This window comes from Pantherophis guttatus, chromosome 12 (assembly GCF_059756535.1).
Source record: "Pantherophis guttatus breed Tessera chromosome 12, ASM5975653v1, whole genome shotgun sequence".
NCBI classification, from domain to species: Eukaryota; Metazoa; Chordata; class Lepidosauria; order Squamata; family Colubridae; genus Pantherophis; species Pantherophis guttatus.
In genome coordinates, this window is record NC_142074.1 from 5,945,405 (window position 1) to 5,966,094 (window position 20,690).

The 20,690-nt window shown below is 36.9% G+C and overlaps 1 protein-coding gene across 2 annotated transcripts in view; it reads left to right on the plus strand.

Annotated features, from left to right (window-relative positions):
- Nucleotides 1-1,808: 1,808 nt before the first annotated feature.
- The window catches only part of ZC3H12B (zinc finger CCCH-type containing 12B), an 81,762-nt gene continuing 62,880 nt past the window's right edge, over nt 1,809-20,690 (plus strand). The window contains exon 1 of one of the 2 annotated variants that reach the window (XM_034435076.3): nt 1,809-2,129. The gene's annotated coding sequence lies outside the window, so the exon portion shown is untranslated. The remainder of the gene's footprint in view (nt 2,130-20,690) is intronic. The other variant, XM_034435077.3, reaches the window with a different exon arrangement.

Here is a 20,690-nt window from a genome sequence, read left to right on the forward strand (position 1 = left end):
TCAGTGTCTGTTGTTTTCCTAAAGACCAACCATTTGCAACATAAATAATCCACATGGTTCTTTACTGGAATACAGCAAAATGTAGATAAGGGATTTCTGGCCACAGAGGAAACAAGTGCCGCCTCAAATCCCATCATGTCATCAGTTCAAAGATGCAAAATGTCATGTGTGCAGTGAAGACATGACACTTGTGAAGTCTTTGTGGTTTCTAAATTCTATCTCATTTACTGAAACATGCACATTAAAAAAACAATGCAAAGTATTAAAGAATTGACTCTCGTGAAGGCAGAAGAATCACAAAACAGCCGATTAATTTTATGGTTTCAGGGGCAATCAGTGCAGGCCAAAATATAAATAAACTGGTGTTACCATGATATTCCCTTAATATAGTGTCTTATGACTTCCCACCCACCCACCCCCACTTTCCATTCAATAGTGTTTGATTTTTGGAGATGGCTTGGGAAAGTCCCTGTGTTTTTCTTATCAAGGTTTTTTAGAAATGGTTTGCCATTGCCTCCTTCTTAGGGCTGAGAGTGTGTGACTGGCCCAAGGTCATGAGGCTGGCTTTGAGCCTAAGGTAGGACTATAATTCAGTCTCCTGGATTCTAGTGTAGTACCTTAAACACTATACCAAACTGACCCTCCATAGCTTACATCCAATCAATAAATCTACCTCATTTTTCTAGTAATAGAAATCTTGCCTCTGTTCTCTTAAATTTTTTTTGTTCCTTTGCCTCATCTAATGGCAATGTAGGTATTTATTTCCCATGTTGTTGTTTTTTTGCATTGTTCAGTTTGTAAAATACAAGAAGACATACGCAACAAATTTACAGTAGTCAATGATTAACCTTGAATTAATTGTTTGTGGATGCTGATTAATCCGATTTGAATCTGTTTCCCTGGCAATTTTCAGTCACATAAAATATTTGAATAAATATTCAAATTTATTCAAATCTAATATTCATATTAAATATTCAAATCTATTCAAATCTATTGCATAAAAATGTGCAGGATAATAAATGGATCATTAATCTTGATATATGGCTGGTTGCTAGGTTCTGTTGTGTAGCATAGGGGCTCCCTTCTCTCATGATGCCAAGATTCTACCAGCATTTCAGTCCCCAATGGGGTGATTCTCACATTTGTCCATATGTGGGCCTGCTTTACCAATCAGATTTCCAGTATATTTGTATTTCAGAGCATTTGTACATTTGTAATAATAAACAAATGTAAAAAAACAGGCAAAACTTTGCTTGATTAGTCTCTGTAATCGAGTCCTTGATTTATGACCATAATGAAAACTACCTATAATAATCGTAAAGCAGATCACCCAGGTGACCAACCCGATTTTACCTTTTTTTTGCAGCGGTTGTAATGCAACATGCTGCAATTGTTAAGTGAATTCAAATGTTTTGCTAAAAACTTAAAAAGTACAAATTTCAACAGAAATCAGCCATGCGACTGTGGAATGTGCATTTCATTTGTGAAATGCACTTCATGGGGTTGTATATTTTCTGTTGTTATGTTTCACTACTTCTTTTAAAAAAAACCCAAGATACATGGGGGGGGGATCACCAAAGATAAAAAAAATGATAAATTATAAGCATTAAAATTATAAACATTGAAAGAAAAATGCAATGAAAGCAAATAAATGACTTCCCGACTACCAAGGGCATTTATCATAGGCCAACTTCTCCAGCACCACGATAACCCACGTAGGGTCGCCCCACATTCCCAGAACCCACCGACCCCCCCCCCGCTCCAGTTGGAGGGCAGAGAAAAAAAACCCCGAGCTCCCCAGCGCGCATGCGCCGGCAGGGCCAGCCTCCTCCGCCCCGGCAGCCTCAGCAACTCCGTCGGGGAGGGCGGGGCCGCGCGGTTGCTTAGCGACGGCGCCGGGGCGGCCTAGTCCCGAAGCTGCTTCAGTTGAAGCCCGCTGTTGGCGGCGCCTCTTCCCGGACTCCGGAGCCGCTTTGCCTAAGCCTCTTCTGCGGCCGCCCTCATGCTGTGGATGCCGCTGAGCGGGAGCGGCCACCACGAGGCCCCCCAAGCGGAGACGCCGCCGCCGCCGCCGCCGATGCCGATGGCGGCAGACCCAGAACGGCCAGCTGCATCGGCGAGGAGGGCAGGTGAGGAGGACAGGGGGCTCTGTGGCTGGACGAAGCGGGTGTTGCTGTTCTTCTAAGCTCTCATGGCCCAGGACGGGAGGGCTACCCAGCGCAGGGGCGCTCTTGAAGAGTCCCAGGGCTTTAAAACAGCGGGGGTGGGGTGTGGGGTGTGGGGTGGGGGGCTTTTCCAGGTCTGGCTGGGATTGCTGGGATCGCAGTCTTGTCTTCATGGAGGATGGGGGAGGTGCCCCCCCCCCTTTCCCCCCCTCCCCTTCAGAGAATTGAGTTGACATTCTGGTTCCCCCCCCCAGGGAAGGCCCCATGCGACCAATTTTTTTTATCAGCATAGGTAGTCCTCGAGTTAAAACAGTTCACTTAGTGACCGTTCAAAGTGACAGCATCCCTGAAAAAAAATGTGACATGACCATTTTTCACACTTACAACCGTTGCAGCATCATCCCAATGGTTAATGTGATCCAAATTCAGACAGTTGGCAACTGGCTCACATTTATGACAAGTTGTAGGGTCCCGGGATCTCCTTTTGCAACTTTCGTACAAGCAAAGTCAATGGATGTATCAGATTCACTTCACAAAGAAGCTTGTAATTTAACAACTGCCATGATTCACTTAATAACTCTGGCAAGAAAGGTTGTAAAATGGGGCAAAGCTCACTTAAGAAATGTCTCACTTAGCAAATTTGGGGCTCAATTGTGGTTGTAAGTCTAGGCTACCTGTACTTTATAAAAATATATTTATAAAAAGTTAAAAAGCCAGAGAGGTTCATCATAAAAGAAACCAACTTTGGGTTTGAAGTCCAGGCCTTTTCAACGTCCGGCTGGTGACCTTTGGATGGAGGCCATGAAGCAGCTTTAATCCCTGGTGTGGGAACTGGCAGGAGGAAGTTCAGGGTCCCAAAATGAGACCTGGCCTTTGGTGGGTCTTCCTTGGGCATTGATTGATTGCATTCATTCATCCACTGATTGCATTGATGGATTAAGATCCCATTTGCTGCTGTCTGAAGCATTTGACATCCATATCTGGTACCAATAAAGAAGAATATTTGTAGCTCAGGGTTGAAAGGAGGGGTTCTCCGTGCTCTCTGAGTTTGCTTGTTTTCTTGCAGACATTTCATTACCCAAACTAGGTAACAACATCAGTGCTAGTAAGGAATGTGGTTTGTTGTCAGTTTGTATTCTCCTTTATTAGATTGAAATCTGGCCTTCGGTGTGTCTGGCTTCATTGTGTGCATTGTGTTGATTGATTGCATTGCATTGCATTGATTTGATTTGATTTATATAGCCTCCCATCTTGCAAAAGTAACACTGAGCGGCTCACAACAATTTTAAAAAATCAGCAAAAAACAGCGGAAATAAAAAGCAAAATATAAAACCAGGTTAAAAAGCATAAAGCCCCATAAACAGGTGAATTGAAAAAATATTCACAGCATTCAGGATAACAGTTGAATGGGCTTATATCTATAGAAGTTGGGCAAGGTATTTTTAAGGTCATAACTGGCAAAATACTGTTAATATTTTTTTTTTTTTAAATTTGATTTATATGCCGCCCTTCTCCGGAGACTCAGGGCGGCTTACAGTGCGTTAAGCAATAGCCTTCATACTTTTGTATATTTATACAAAGTCAGCTTATTGCCCCCACAAACTGGGTCCTCATTTAACCTACCTTAGAAAGGATGGAAGGCTGAGTCAACCTTGAGCCTTGGAGAGATTCGAACCAGCAGTAAATTGCAGGCAGCTGTGTTAATAACAGGGTGCTTTAAACCACTGTAGTACCAAGGCTCTTATAATATATCACTTGTTTTGTCTGCTGATCTTTATAAAAGGAAAGAAAATCATGGGAATCCTTGGAGCTGAAATATTGCACTAAAGCTAAAATAATAAGTAGAAGAATGCTCATCCGTGCAACCGTTTGCACCTTATTATTCATTATAAAATGGCAAGAATAGTTCTATGTCAAGAATCCTGTGAGGTGTATGACTTCTGTGGTGTACTTACCCAACTCTTTAGATATGGGTGATAGAACTTCAATATCACCTGGTTTGCAATACAGGTAGTCCTCAATTTACAACAGTTCATTTAGTGACCATTCAAAGTTACAACAGCACTGAAAAAATGACCATTTTTCCACACTCGCGACCAATGCAGCATCTCCATGATCATGTGATCAAAATTCAGCTGCTTGGCAACTGACTCATATTTATGACGGCTGCAGTATCTTGGAGTCATGTGATCACCTTTTGCAACCTTCTGACAAGGAAAGGCAATGGGGCAGTCAGATTCGCTTAACTGTGTTACTAACTTAACTGCAGTAATTCACTTAACTGTGGCAAGAAAGGTTGTAAAATGGGGCAAAACTCTCTTTAATAAATGACTCACTTAGCAACAGAAATTTTAGGCTCAATTGTGGTTTTAAGTTGATACTAGTACTAGCTTCCAGGAAGAACCATACCTAAGGTAAAGTAAAGGTTCCCCTCGCACATATGTGCTAGTCATTCCCGACTCTAGGAGATGGTGCTCATCTCTGTTTCAAAGCCGAAGAACCAGTGCTGTCCGAAGATGTCTTCGTGGTCAAGTGGCCGGCATGACTTGACACCAAAGGCGCACAGAATGCACAGAACCTTCCCACCAAAGGTAGTCCCTATTTTTCTACTTGCATTTTTTATGTGGTTTCGAACTGCTAGGTTGGCAGAAGCTGGGACAAGTAACGGGAGCTCACCCTGCTATGCGGCACCAGGGATTTGAACCACTGAACTGCCGATTTTTCAATCGACAAGCTCAGCGTCTTAGCCACTAAGCCACCATGTCTCTAGTCCCCACCACACCTAGAATAACATAAAAAGGAACAACCAGAATGCAACTAGTCCTCGACTTACAACAGTTCATTTAGTGACCATTCAAAGTTACAATAGCATTGAAAAAAAATGACTTATGACCATTTTTCACAGTTATGACCTTGAAGCATCCCCCTAATCATGGGATCAAAATTCAGATGATTAGCAACTGGTTCATACTTACGACCGTTGATGTGTGCCAAGGTTATATACCTTTTGCCACCTTCCAACAAACAAAGTCAATGGAGAAGCCAGATTCACTTACCAACCATGTTCCTAATTTATCAACTGCAGTGATTCTCTTAACAACTGTGGCAAGAAAGATTGTAAAATGGGGCAAAACTCTTAACAAATGTCTCACTTATCAACAGAAATTTTGGACTCAATTGTCATAAGTTGAGGACTACATGTATTTATCTTTATTTCATTTGTACAGACCTTACATCCATAGGATGGCTTGCAGCCAGGAATCAAAGCCACAAGTGTTATGGAATGTCCATGATCAGTTTGTATTGCTTGGGGGGAGGGGATTGTACTAGATGATCTACAAGGTCCCTTCCAACTCTGTTATTCTCTGTTATTCTCTGTTATAAGAGCAGTGGTTAGGAAGTACAGGGTAGTAACAGCAGCAGGCCAAGAACACAAAAGAAACCCCTAGGTTTGGTGGAGAGTGCCTTTTGTAAGAAGATGTTCCTTGGATATGTAGCATGATTCCTAGAAAGTTATTTCTCAGCATTGGGCATTCTTGCATAATTATTCCGTGGCGCCTTTGCTTAGAGGCAGTGAATTCTGAAATCAGCAGCAGCTTTGGCTGTACAAAAAGTGAAAATAGGTTTATTTATTTTTTTTTATAATTTTTTATTTTTTTAATATAATACACACCATACATATTTTGTGGACAGTGTATTGACTGGGTCAAATCTTTTTTAAACAATGCTAACAGTAATAATACAAATAAGTATGCATAATCCTGACCTTCTTCAACAATACCATTCTCTCTTTATAATTCTTTATCATTTTTTCCATTAATTCATTTAAACATAAATAACATTTCTTTGTGCCATGTATTTGTTATCCCCTACTAAATTACTAATATTTAATATTTTGAAAATTACTCATTGTTGTACCATAATTTCAATATCCCAAATGTCTAGGGCTACTAATAAGGCCAAATATTAACAAAATTTAATCAATCCCTGGAATATATCTCAAAATCCCCACAATTTCTAAAACTTAAAAGTTCAAGTTCACAATATACTTTAACACACTATTAATATTTATAATACAATTAGATTACCTAATCCTAAACTTCCACCTACTAAGCTTATCTTATTTTTAATTCTAACATTTTATTATCTGTTAATATGTATGCTACTATTTTCACTCTTTGTATTTTCTACTTTTTTTTAATTAATATTTTTTATCATTATCCATCATCACTTAACCTTTCTGGAGTTCCATCATTTATTGACTTTTTAATCACCCTTTTATTTTTCTCTCTTGGAGTCTTATAACTCTTTTTGATATTTTTATACCTAATGGACATTCCTTTCAGGTTGCCCTTTTTCTGCTGTATTATTTGAACACCCATCAATATGACTTCCTTTTTTAAAAAGAGATTTTTCTTTTCTTTTTCTCTAAACCTTTCATTTTTTTCTTGAAGATATTTTTCCTTTTTTTCTCTGTTCTATTATAAGCTTTTAAGGAATTATCTGATTGATTCCTACTTATTAATCCTTTCTCTTTATTAACTTTATCTTCTTGCATCTTGTTTTGATTATTTCCTTCCTTCCACTGCTTCTTCTAATTTCTCATCTATTTCCTGAATATCATGTTCATTTTTCCCCCCAATTCTTGAGTGGCTTCTTCACTCATTTCTTTATCTTTAGACAATCCCCTTGTCTCCTTATGGTTCTTTATAGTTTCATGCATGTTTTAAAGCATCAAGATTATTTCTTCATTTGCCTCTATTATCCCCTGTAGATCCATTTTGTAAAATTTTAATAAAGAATACTCAGTATACCTCTTTGGTTCCAACGTCTCAATATTTAAAAACTCCAACTTAATAAAATTCAATCAATCCCATAATTATACCTCCAAATCTCCTAAATTTATAATCTTTAAAATTTAGTAGTTTACAGCCTTGTGATTTTCAAATTACATATCTTCCCAATTGTCCAAATGTTATCATTTTAGGGTTAGGTGTTACTGAAAATCTCTGCAGATGTGTAAGCTAATGATGATAAACTTGGAGTGGGGGGAAAGCCCTATACCTTGCCTAACTCAAAACTTGACCTAATTACTTTATTTATAGGTATGCATAATACAGAGCTGGCACTTTTTCTTTATAAGGTTTATCTGTTTAAATTCTGCATGTTGAGAACTATTTATGGATTGTTTGTTACAAGAAGAAATTCTAAACTACTGAGCCCATAGCAGATTGGAGAACCAAGAACCACTTATAATTTGTACATGCGATGAAAAATTTCATCAATTTGTTAACCGTGATTAACATAGTAGAATTGATTGGCTTTGTCTGTTTTCTTTCCTTTATTTAGCTTGGTTACATTGTATCTCCCTGTATTACTGTATCAATGATTCCAAACATTTGGAATCATTTCTCATTAGGGCTGCAGCCTTAGAAGAAGGTATAAACAAAGCAACATACATATTTCTAAGTCACATTGCTTGAGCCTGAATCCTGCATTCATTAAACAACATATTACTTGGTCATTTTTTCCAAATAGTAGATTTCACTACAAGTGTATGAAATCATAGAAAAACTTTCTGCTGTATTGTTTTGAATATTATAGTTTAGTTGAACTGTCCAAATACCTTGATGTACCAAAGCCCTATAGGATTATAGAAGTTAAGGACTTCTGGTTGGCGATTCGCAGCGTGGCGGAGGAAGGAGAATGGTCTCTGTTCTCCAACCCCAGATTTTTTGCGTTTTGGGGACCCTTTGGGATGCAAAAAGCCTGGAGGGCATTGCGGACAAGAGGGGGAGTCCAGAGTGTGGCGAAGTGAAGAGTGATCACTCGCATGAACGGACACCTCTGTCGATCCAAAGCGAATGTGTCTGACAGCTCGTAATGGCAGACCCAAGGCTGCGATGAGCCGATGAGTACAGGGAAGAGAAGATTTTTGAAGCAGACTGCGTCACTTTAAGTGATTATCTGGAACATCGCAAGAACAAAAATTGTTTTGAAGAATTGGGTCCAGTCTTTTCGGGTTAGAAGATTTCCAGTGAGAGAGCAAACAACTTGGCAGATGGAGAAAGGAATCAGCATAATATATTCAATTTTAAGACGGCAACGAGGAGAAAGAGTGGAATTTGTGAAGCAGAGGCACGGCTATTAAAAGTTGGTGAGAACTGAGAATTAAAAGGAAATAGAAGGCGAAGAAGGTGAGAGAGCTGATACTGCAGAGTGACAGAAGGAGATAGGAACGGGACTGAAAGGAGGAGAAGAAGTGAGGACTGACATTGCCATGACTCAACAGCGAGAGAAGCAGATCGGAGGACTGTTTGAATGGTAAAGGAAAGGGAAGGACTTCTTCTTTGCCTTAACTGAATTGAGTTTTGAATAGAGGACTTAAAGAACATTGAGGTGAAACTAAAGTGTATAGAAGGAGAGCATCAATCTAAGGAACTATATATTTTTACACTACTATATACTGTCCACATTGATAGACATAAGAGACTAGGGAGGAGTTAAGAGTTGCATTTGAAAGAAGGCTCTGGAGAAGATATACCATTTATACCTCTAAGAAACGGTTGTTTGAATCTTAATGTATATTTAATGTATTCTTTTTTTAATGCCTTAGTGATTAAGTAATTGATTGTGAAGTAATTAAGTAATTAGAATTTAAATAAATATTTTTATAGTAGGTAGTAATAATCAGGTATAAAAATTAGACAGAGATTGTTAATTGTTAATTATCTGTATTACAGTATTAATTGAGACTTAGAAGATTGATTTAATTTGAGATATAGATTTACGTGATTGTTAATAGGTATTTCAATCTTAATTGTCAGTTTTGATTTTGAGTTTGATACGCAGACAAATCTGTTTATTGACTTAAGATATTTTGATTAATTAGTATAGAATATATTAATATAAAATATATAGATTACTGATATTGGTTATTTATCATATTTGTACCTCCTTATTGTGATACTAAAAATAATCCCGAGAAATAATAATAACAAGAAAAAATAGGCAATTAACGGTGGATGGTAGTGTGGAAAAATATTTATAAGATTCTGGGAGATCAAAGTAGAATATTGAAAGAAATTATTAGACTCACTACTACAACTCTAAAAGCAGGGAAGAAAACTGCATTGAACCCAACGATAACAATGGCATCTCCTTCAAATCAATGATCGACTGAAGGGCCGTTAAAGATGGAAAAATCTACAACAGCTCCAACCATGCAAACAATGCAAGCCGCCGTAACGCTAATACAAGAGACAATGGTTAAAATGCAGGAAACGATGTTTAGCAATCATAGTGAAATGAAAGTTGATATCCAGAATTTAGATAGTAAAATGAATGAAATCCAAGAAGCAATTCAGAAAAACAAAGAAAAAATAAAAATTGTAGAGGCCAAGGCAGAGCAAAATGAAAGAAAATTGGACCAGGTAGATCAAAAGATGATGGCCCTAAACAAAGATCTCGAAGATTCAATGATCCAACTGGAAATGGACAAGGCAGCATTTTATTTAAGATTCCAAAACATGATTGAGGCAAAAGAGGAAGATCTTGGACAAGTAATGGCGGAGATTATTGCAGAAGCCCTACAAAGGGATAAACAAAAAATTGTAACACAAATAGATGAGATATATCGAATTCAGACAAATTACGCCGGACAACATAAATTGCCCAGAGAGGTCCATATCAGATTTGTCAGAAAAAGAGCCTGTGATATAGTATATAGCATAACCAGAGAAGAACCAATGATTTATAAGGGGAAAGAAATCATAACTTTGAAACAAGTTCTCAGAAGAGTAAGAGAGCTGCGTAAAGACTATTATTTCCTGGCTATACAGCTGAACAAACGAAATATGTTTAGATGGATATTACCGGAAGGGATGCTTGTCACATGTCAAGGCAAAAAACTAAAAATAGATAGCTTAGTGACGGCACAAGATTTTTTGGATCAACTGACAGGAAACGAAGAGGAGCAGAGCAGCAAGGAGGAAGCCAGAAAGAAGAACTGTCACACCAACGAGATGTCAAAGAAGGAGCCCTAGAAAAGAAGAATAAGAAAGAAAGAGAGAATCAAGATATAAAAGGTAGTAAAACAAGAACTTTAAGGGTTACAAGGGCAAACAGATATTAACACTAGGCGGAGAGCCTAAAGAATGGAAGATTGGAAGCTCATATCGATAAACGTGAATGGCTAAACAACAAAAAGAAGACAGATATTTATAAAGTTAGTTAAGCAAAAATGAGATATAATATGCCTCCAAGAGGTACATATCCAGAAACAGGATGAAAGATATTTGGAGTATAGCAAGTTGGGGAAACTATATTCAGCTCTATCTGAAAAGAAAAAGAAAGGGGTGATGATATATGTTAGGGGAGGAATAATAGCTAAACAAATATATGCGGATTCTAAAGGAAGAATGCTAATGGTGGAGATAAAGAGAGGGTTTTTATCAATTTTGTTAGTTATTTATGCGCCTAACAAAAACCAGGGGAATTATTATAAAAAAACTACACGAAAAGATAATTACGATAGGCCACAGAAATATTTGTATCGTGGGCGATTATAAAGGGATAATAGATATTAAAAAAGATTATGCCAGCAGTAAAGACAACAAGAAGAAAAGAAATATACTACCCAAAACGTTTTTTAATATGGCAGAGGAACTAAATTTAATAGATATATGGAGAACTTTTCATCCTGAAGAAAATAGATATACCTTTTATTCTAATCCCCATGCATTTTGGTCCAGAATAGACATGTTATGGATGAATAAAGAACTAGGACTAGAAATAGGAAAAATTGAGATCTCCCTAAATTCGTGGGCAGATCATAACCCCCTTGAGCTAACATGGAAAGCCCCCCCCAAAAAGAACTAGAAGATGGATATTAAATCCATGAATATTAAAAAAAAAGGAGTATTAGAAAGGATAATGAAAGAATTGAGGTTATTTTTTAAAGAAAATAAAAAACAGCATACCTCTTTAACCAATTTATGGGATACTATGAAAGCGTATATAAGGGGGATAACCATAGCCTATAACACAAAGAAAAACAAGGAAAAATGGGAAATGCACAATACTCTTCTGGAAGAAATTAGTAATTTGGAAAAGAGACTCCAAATAAAAACAGGAGATGAATGAATCAAAGAGAAGCTGACCCTACTGAGACATAAGTTAAATTTATCAGAGCAAGATGAAATTGCAAAAAATCTAAAACATTCTAAACAATTCTATTTTGAACATGCCAATAAGACTGGAAGCTGGCCTACCTAAATTGAAAAAAGAAAGAGAAGCTCGGATTATTCAACAATTGGAAGATGCGATGGGCAATATTCAGAATAACGAGGAAGAGAAAAAGAAAATAGCGCAAGATTATTACACAGATCTTTATAATAAAGAATATATATCAGTGGAGAAGATTGATAATTACTTAAGGGAAGAAGAGATTATATCATTAGGGGAGGATGAAAAAGAATTATTGAATAAAGAAATAACAGTAGAAGAATTGAGAGCGACAATCTCAAGACTCAAAAATAATAAAACACCAGGTCCAGATGGTCTCCCAGGAGAAATTTATAAAAAATTAGACGAAATTATAGCAACATTATTGGAGATCTGTAATGAAGCATTATTTGATACCAGAATCATGGAGGGAAGCATATATTACACTACTCCCAAAAGATGGTACAGATAAAAGTCAGATTAAAAACTACAGACTGATATCCCTTTTAAATGCTGATTACAAAATATATATGAATATAATTGCAGAAAGGCTGAAAAAAATATTAAACGCTACTATACATCAGATCAAAATGGTTTCCTCCTGGACAAATAAGAAACAATACAAAAATACATTCTGACCTGGAACGTAAATGGATTAAATTCACCACAAAAAAGAAAGAAGATATATCTCAAACAATTTAAAAATGATGTAATATGCTTGCAGGAAACACACATTAGAATATCAGACCAAAAATATTTGATAAATTCAAGATTAGGTATACATTTTGTTGCATCGGCTCCGGAAAAGAAAAATGGCATAATTATCTACTTAAAGAAAGATTTATCTACTAAATTAATTGAAGCGGATGTTCAAGGAAGATATATAGCAATTGAACTGATAGCGGAGGGAAAGAAAACACTTGTGGTAGGAATATATGCTCCTAACCAGCAACAAGAAAAATTTTATAAACTTTTACACGCCAAAATGTTACAATGGAATTATAAATCATCTATATTAATGGGAGATTGGAATGGAGTTCTGGACATTCGAAAAGACAAGAAAAATCTTTCTCAAAATATTTCAAGTTGTGCCAAACTCCCTAAAGCTTTTTTTGATATGATGGAAGATTTGGAGTTGAGAGATATTTGGCTTGAGGGGAATAATGAAGAAAAAGATTTTACTTTTTTCTCTGACAGACACCAATCCTTTTCTAGGATTGATTTTATACTAATTACTATGATTTTCTTTCTAGGGTAAAGAAGACCAAAATCTGTTCAAGAATGTTATCTGATCATAGCCCGGTTTGGGTGGAATTAGATCAGGAAAAGAGAGATAGGCGATCATGGAGGTTAAATGAGAATTTGTTTAGATATGAAGAAAATGTGAAGGAGTGCAAAAGACTATGAAAGAATTTTTTGTTATGAATATGCATAAGGGCACATCTATGGAGATGGTATGGGATGCAAGTAAAGCATATATGAGGGGAATTTTAATACATATGAATACTAGACATAGACTTAGACAGCAGAAAAAGCAGAAAGATTTAGAGGAAGAAATAAAAAAGAAAGAGCAATTACTTGTTCTAAATCCACAAGACAAGAGACTTAAAGAAGCAATAAGTATATTACGAGGGCAGTTTAAAATGTTGATAGCAGACCAGATGGCTATTAACCTACAATATGCTAAGCATAATATGTTTTGCAATGCTAATAAACCAGGTAGATGGTTGGCTTATCTAATAAGGAAAAAACAGAAATCACGATTAATTGCTAAGATTAAATATAGAAGTAAAGATGTATATCAACAGAATCTGATTAAGAAAGCTTTTTTAGAGTTTTATACAAAGCTATATACTAGTGACTCAATTCAAGATATAGATATAGAGAGATATATACAGGAGCAGAATATTGTTGCACTTACATCGGAGCAACGGGAAGGATTGAATCAATTTATAACCTCTGAGGAAATTTTCTCAGTAATTAAAGAGTTAAAAACGGGCAAAGCCACAGGGACAGATGGTTTGAAAGCTGTTTATTATAAAAATTTACAAGCAGAAATGGTGGAACCGCTTAGGGATTTATTTAATAAAATTTTGTCTGGAGGGGAAGTGTCTCCTTCATGGAGAACAGCTTTTATTTCATTGATACCAAAGGAAGATCAAGATTGTAACAAACCAGAAAATTATAGGCCAATATCGCTTTTAAACATTGACTATAAGATTTTTGCTAAAATATTAGCAAATAGATTAACGATAGTTATGCAGTAAATGATTCATAATGAGCAGTCAGGATTTATTAAAGGGAGACAAATGAGATGTAATGTTAGACAAATTGTTGATTTACTGGAATATTTGGAGAGAAACAACCAGGTCCCTACAGCACTTTTTTTCTTGGATGCTGAGAAAGCATTTGATTGACTGAATTGGAAATTTTTACTTAAAGTAATAGAAAGGATGCAATTTGGGGAATATTTTACACAATCAATTAAGGCAATATATCAACAACAAACAGCCCAAATAATAGTTAATGGTAGTTTAACAGAAATTTTTAAAATTGAAAAAGGGACAAGGCAGGGGTGTCCATTATCTCCATTATTGTTTATTTTAACTTTAGAACTATTATTGAATAAAATACATAGTTCAAGAGAAATTAAGGGAATTAAAATAAGACAGCAAGATTATAGATTAACAGCATTTGCAGATGACCTGGTTGTTACTCTATCACAACCAACACATTCGGTGATATATCTGAGGGATATACTTGATCAATATGGAAAAGTATCGGGATTTAAAGTAAATCAACGAAAGACGAAGATAATAACAAAAAATATTACTATACAGCAAAAAGAAGAGTTAGAAAGAATAACGGGCTTTGAAATAGTAAAAAATGTGAGATATCTGGGAGTGTTTATTACAGCTACAAATGTGAAATTATATAAAAATAATTATGAAGTGTTATGGCATAAAGTTCAGAAAGATATGAAAAATTGGAAAAAGTTACAATTATCTTTACTGGGAAGAATAGCAGCAATAAAGAAGAATGTTTTGCCAAGATTTTTATTTTTGTTTCAAATGATACCAATTTTTATAAAAGATGTAAATCTCAAGGAATGGCAGAAAAGTATTAATAATTTTGTATGGGCGGGTAAAAGACCCAGGGTAAAGTTAAAAATAATACAGAATATACGTGAAAGAGGGGGTCTTAAAATGCCTAATTTAAGATTATATTATGAGGCAGTTGTTCTTTCAATAATTAGTGATTCGTTTAATTTAACTGAAGAAAGAATATTGAATATAGAAGGGTATGATTTGTTATACGGATGGCATTCTTATTATACGATAAGAAAGTGGACAAGACATTTAAAAGTCATATATTTAGAAATGGTTTGTTGGGTGTCTGGAAAAAGTATCAGTATAAGTTGAATTATAAAATACCTGTATGGGCAATTCCTAAACACGCGATAGAGAATATAAGCTTAGAACCAAAACAAGAGATTATCACTTATAAAGAACTTCTTTTTATGGAGAGGGGAAAATTACAATTGAAATCATTAAATATATTAAGAGAAGAAGGGAGAACCTTTACATGGTTTCAGTATGGGCAAACTGCAAGCTAGATGGAAGGAAGATCAGAAATTTGGTATCATGCAAAATGAAGAAAACTTGTTAAAACAAATTAGAGATCAAGGGCATTCGCATATTAAAAGGTTATATAACGTTTTGATAGAAATAGATTTGGAAATGGAACTGACTAAAAATTGCATGATTAAATGGGCACAGAATATTCAGGAACCTATAATGTTGGAAACTTGGGAAAAAATTTGGGTCAGAAATGTTAAATTTACACAAGCACAAAACTTAAGAGAAAATTTTTACAAAATGTTTTATAGATGGCATTTAGACCCAAAAAAACTAGCGAGTATGTACCCAGATATGCAAGCTCAGTGTTGGAGATGTGAGTTGGAGGATGCAACGTATTTTTCATATATGGTGGACTTGTAAAAAAGTTAAGGCATTTTGGATAAAAATTTGGTGGATTATGCAAAATATTATGAAAAAAAGGTTAAAATTTACTCCACAATTGTTTTTGCTGGGCATAATTACAGATTGTACAGCTATAGAGACTAAATTGATTTTAAACTTGAAAGCAGCAGCTAGGCTTTTGGTAGCACAATATTGGAAGAAGAAATGTTTATCTACTATTGAAGAATGGACATTAAAAGTGGCAAATTTGGCAGAGATGGCGAAAATCTCGGCGTACTTGAAGGACCATACACAAGAAAGATACATACTGGAGTGGAGAAGATGGATTGACTACATTCAAAATAAATATCAGACTAGGAAATACCAAATAGCTTATGAATGATTAGAATGTTAGAAATGTATCTATATTTTGTTAGTACAAGGGGAGTTAAGATTCTAGGGGGGTGGGTGGGAACTTATAGATTGTTAGTTTAGTTTAGCTTATGATTGATAAATGTTATACCCTGTATTTTGCTCTGGGAAGTCCCAGGGGGGGGGGAGGGGGGAGGGGGTACAGGGAGAGGGGGGAAGAAATTTGTAAAAATGTTTTTTGTTTTGTAAAACTCTTTAATAAAAAAAAAGAAACAATACAAGAATAATTGTAGACACCCTGGAATACTATGAAGTCCATCCAGAGAAACAAATGGCTCTTGTTTTTCTGGATGCCCAAAAAGCCTTCGATAATTTGAACTGGCAGTTTATGATTAGTCAAATTAAATTAATGAAATTTGGAATTAAATTCAAGAACATGACATAGGCAATATATAAATCACAAAGGGCAAAGATAGTAGTGAATGGGGATACCACGAACACTTTTCAGATAAAGAAAGGGGTACGACAAGGGTATCCTCTGTCACCATTATTATTTATTTTAACGTTAGAAACCCTATTAAATAGAATTAGAACAAATTGTGAGATAAAAGGATTAAAGATTAGTAGAGAGGAATATAAGGCACAGGCCTTTGCAGACGATGTGGCATTTATTATTGAGGAACCTCTGGAATCTGGCCCAATTTTATTGCAAGAAATAGGAAGGTATGGGGAAGTAGCTGGATTTAAAATCAATAAGGGGAAAACTAAACTGCTGGTCAAAAATTAAACAATAACTCAGAAAAAAGAATTAGAAAAGGAATTAGATCTACAAATTGTTAAAAAAATTAAATATTTAGGGATTTGGCTATCAGTGAGATGTTCATCTCTAAAAGAAGATAATTATGTGGCCTTGGTCCAAAAAATAAAAAGGGATCTGGAAGAATGGGGGAAATTACAAATATCACTTTTAGGCAGGATAGCGTCTATTAAGATGACCATCCTGCCTAAATTACTATATTTATTTCAAACGATACCTATTCCATTAGATAATTTTTTTTTTTACAGAACTTAATAAAATTACCACTAAATTTGTCTGGGCAGGGAAAAAAGCAAGGATAAAATTATGATCGCTACAGGATAGTAGATGTAGTGGTGGTTTTGACCTTCCGGCATGGGAAATATACCATAAAGCTGCCACTCTAGTCTGGATAAGAGACTGGGTCAATTTAAGGGATAAAAGAATCTTAACCTTGGAAGGACATGACCTACAAAGAGGATGGCATGCTTTTATGTGGGACAAAAAGAATAAGACACAAACATATTTTTTTAGACATAAGATTTGCGAAGCACTAATACGAGTATGGGAAGAAGTAAGGAGGAAGCAGTATATGAAAATCCCGAGCTGGTTATCAATTATGGAAGCCATGATCCACCCCAATACAGTAGAGATTAGTAAAATGATTAGATATAAAGAAATTTTAGATAATCGTAGAAAACTCAAAAGTAATCAGGTTTTAAAAGAGCAGGGAATATCTATCGATTGGTGGCCATATTTACAAATACAGTCCAGATATAAGAAAGATATGGAAGAATTTGGTATTGAGGTAGAATTAAATCAATTAGACAAATTGTTGGTGGGCCCAGAAAGAAAATTAATATCTAGACTATATAATTACTTACTAGAATTTGATAGGGCGGAGGAGGTGGTAAAAGAACCAATAATCGCATGGGCCAAAAATATAGGGCACAATATAATTTTAGATGAATGGGAATTTATTTGGAATAAAAATTATAAATTAACAAAATCAGCAGCATACAAGGAAAACCAATATAAAATGCTATGTCGGTGGCATCTAGTGCCTGCAAGATTGGCGAAAATATATCCGAATTTAAGCCCTAAGTGTTGGAAATGTAATCACCACCAAGGTACCTTCTTTCATACGTGGTGGCTATGTCCCGAAGCAAAGAGGTATTGGAGCAAAATACAACATTGGTTACAAGAATTAATTAACAATAAAATCAAATTAGTTCCGGAAACATTTCTCCTGGGTGTACTAAAAACCAAATACGACAAAAAAATAAGATACTTGATTTTACATATACTTATAGCAGCGAGAATTGCTTATGCGCAATATTGGAAAGGAAATAATGTACCCCCAGAGGGATTAATTATTCAAAAAATATTCGAATGTGCCGAAATGAACAAATTAACTTTAGAATTAAAAGAAAAAGAGGATTCAGAATACTATGCAGTGTAGGATAAATGGTATAGGTGGATTGGTAACCGAAATAAAAATAGATAATATTTAGAAGAAAGTTAAAGATGTGTATGTATGTATGTATGTATGTATGTATGTATGTATGTATGTATGTTTTCTGAGGCTTTCGTGGGTGTTTGTATGTAGGTCTTTGGTTATTCGGGTTTTCTCCCATGTAAAATTGGAAGTCTTGGCGACATTTCTTGGCGACGTTTCGACGAAATCTCATTCGTCATCTTCATTCCGGTGTTTTCGGCTTTGTGCTTCTAGGAGCAATGTGTGATCGCAGCTGTTTTTTCCTTTTAACTGCTAGTAGGGGTGTGAACTGATTGAGTGGGAGCTTGGCTGTGTTCTGATTGGGTGGAGATGTGTTCTGATTGGTTGGGGGCTTGGCTGTGCTCTGATTGGATGGGGGTGTGTTCTGTTTGGGTGGGGGCTTGGTTGTGCTTGGGTTAGTCTGAGTAGCAGGGGGATTTGAGCTGGTGAGCTGTGTTGCTGTTGTTTGGCTTTGCGTTCGTGGTCGTGCCACATCTTCATGGTGGGTGTCAGTCTGCTTCTTGTATGGATTGGAGGGATTTAAAGTGGCTAATGATGCAGCTGCGGTCTGGCTTCTGGTCCGTGGTCGTACCTCCTCATCGGTGTGGGTTTGAGTCTGCTTTCCGCGTGGATGTGTGGTGGTGACATCCTGTGTGGCCCTCAGTGTGGGTCTGGTGTCATTCCTTGTGTTAGGGACTCGTTTGTCAATAAGGGCGGGTTTCCAAATGGCTGGTAGGCGGGAGGTATCATCTCGTTTATTCATGCTGTGTGGGTGTTTTTCTATCTCGATGGCTTCTCTGATTATTCTGTTGTTAAAGTGTTCAGTTTTGGCGATAGTTCTGGTCTTTTTAAAGTCAATTTCATGTCCTGTGGCTTTAAGGTATTGGACCAGGAAAGAAGTTGGTTCCTCTTTTCTGACTGAGTCCTTGTGTTCTTCAATGTGTGCACTTATTCTTCTGTTGGTTTGTCCGATGTATATGGTGGGGCAGATACTCTTTGATTTTCTAACTCAATTTTGTCTTTGGGGTTTCTTAGGATGGTGGATATTTTTAGGTTTGTGCAGAATGCTGTCTTGATGTTGTGTTTGTGGAGGATCTTGCTGATTCTGTCTGTGGTGCCTTTGATGTATGGGAGGAAGGCGTTGCCGTTTTCTTGTTCTCTGTCTTGGATTTTAGTGGGGGTTTCTTTTTGGATTAGGTTGGTAATCTTATTTCTTTGGAATCCGTTGGATGTTAGTACGTTAGTGAGACTGTGTAGTTCGGTTTTTAGGTGTTGTTCGTCAGCTAAGGGTTTTGTTCTGGAGATGAGTGTTTTGGCTACAGAGTTGATCTGTGCTGGGTGGTGGTGTGAGAGTGCGTGCAGATAGCAGTTTGTGTGTGTTTTCTTCTGGTAGATGGTGTGTCCTAGGGAGCCATTGGATTTCCTGTAGACTAAGACATCCAGGAAGGGGAGTTGGTTGTTAGCTTCTGTTTCCATGGTGAACTGTATTTTGGAGTGTAGGCTGTTGAGGTGTGTGAGGAAGTTGTCCAGTTTTTCTTTCCCGTGTGGCCGGATTATGATCTACGTATCTGAGCCAGAGTTTGGGTTTGTGATCAGATTTTTCTAGAGCTTGGGTTTCAAAGTGTTCCATGTAGAGGTTTGCAATGACAGGTGAGGGGGTGATCCCATGGGTGCTCCTTCTATTTGTTTGTATTTTTGTCCATTATAGATGAAGTATGTGTTGGATAGGCAGAGGTTGGTCAGATCTAGGATGTGCTTGGGGGGGTTATATTTGTTTTGGATAGCTGTCAAGGCTTCTTTGATTGGCACTTGGGTGAAGAGGATATGACATTGAAGCTCACGAGTAGATCGCTGGGCTGTAAGTTTTGTTTATGATCTCTATGAACTGGAATGAGTTTTTTACATGTGAGGTGATGGACTCTGCATAGGGTTTTAGTTGTTTGGCGAGAAATTTGGCTAGGTTTTGTAGAGGTGAGCCTATGGAGCTGACTATGGGTCTAAGTGGGGTTCCTTCTTTGTGTATCTTGGGGAGACCATAGAGCTTAGTGCATCTGGATGATTTCTTTCTGGGAATGATTCTTTGCTGGATCTCTTCGCTGATGGGGGAGGCTTTTATTTTGGATCTAGTGGTTTTATATATGTATGTATGTATGTATGTATGCATGCATGTATGTATATTTTCTTACTTCTTCGTAGGATTTATGTGTGTTTTTCCTCTAGCCAGGTTTTTCCTACGTAACCAAGGTTTTTCTGCAGCCCTAGCTCAGTGGAATCACATCCACTCGATTCTGGGCTTTTTTCTTTCTGGCAGCCAGCAAGTTCTTCCTGCCAGGTGAGAGACTTATATAGATCTATTTCTGGCTCGTTAGCCATCATCAGTAACTCTGAACAACCCGGGAAACGAGCAATGCTTTGGGGGTCGGAGTGCGCAATTGCTCGTAAACATCGAGTGCGCACTCCCGAAACATAATCTGGCCCCCTGCAGCCATCATATCTGCCCCTCCCACTTACTATACTAATGCCCATTGCTTCATCCCCCTGCATCCTTGTCAGATTTCTGTCCCCATCCTCCCCACCGTGATCATCAGACCCATTACCCACACATCAAGGACCTCGCCCACACAGGATGTTACAAAACAGTCGACTAATCTGCAAACATCAATTCCATCTGT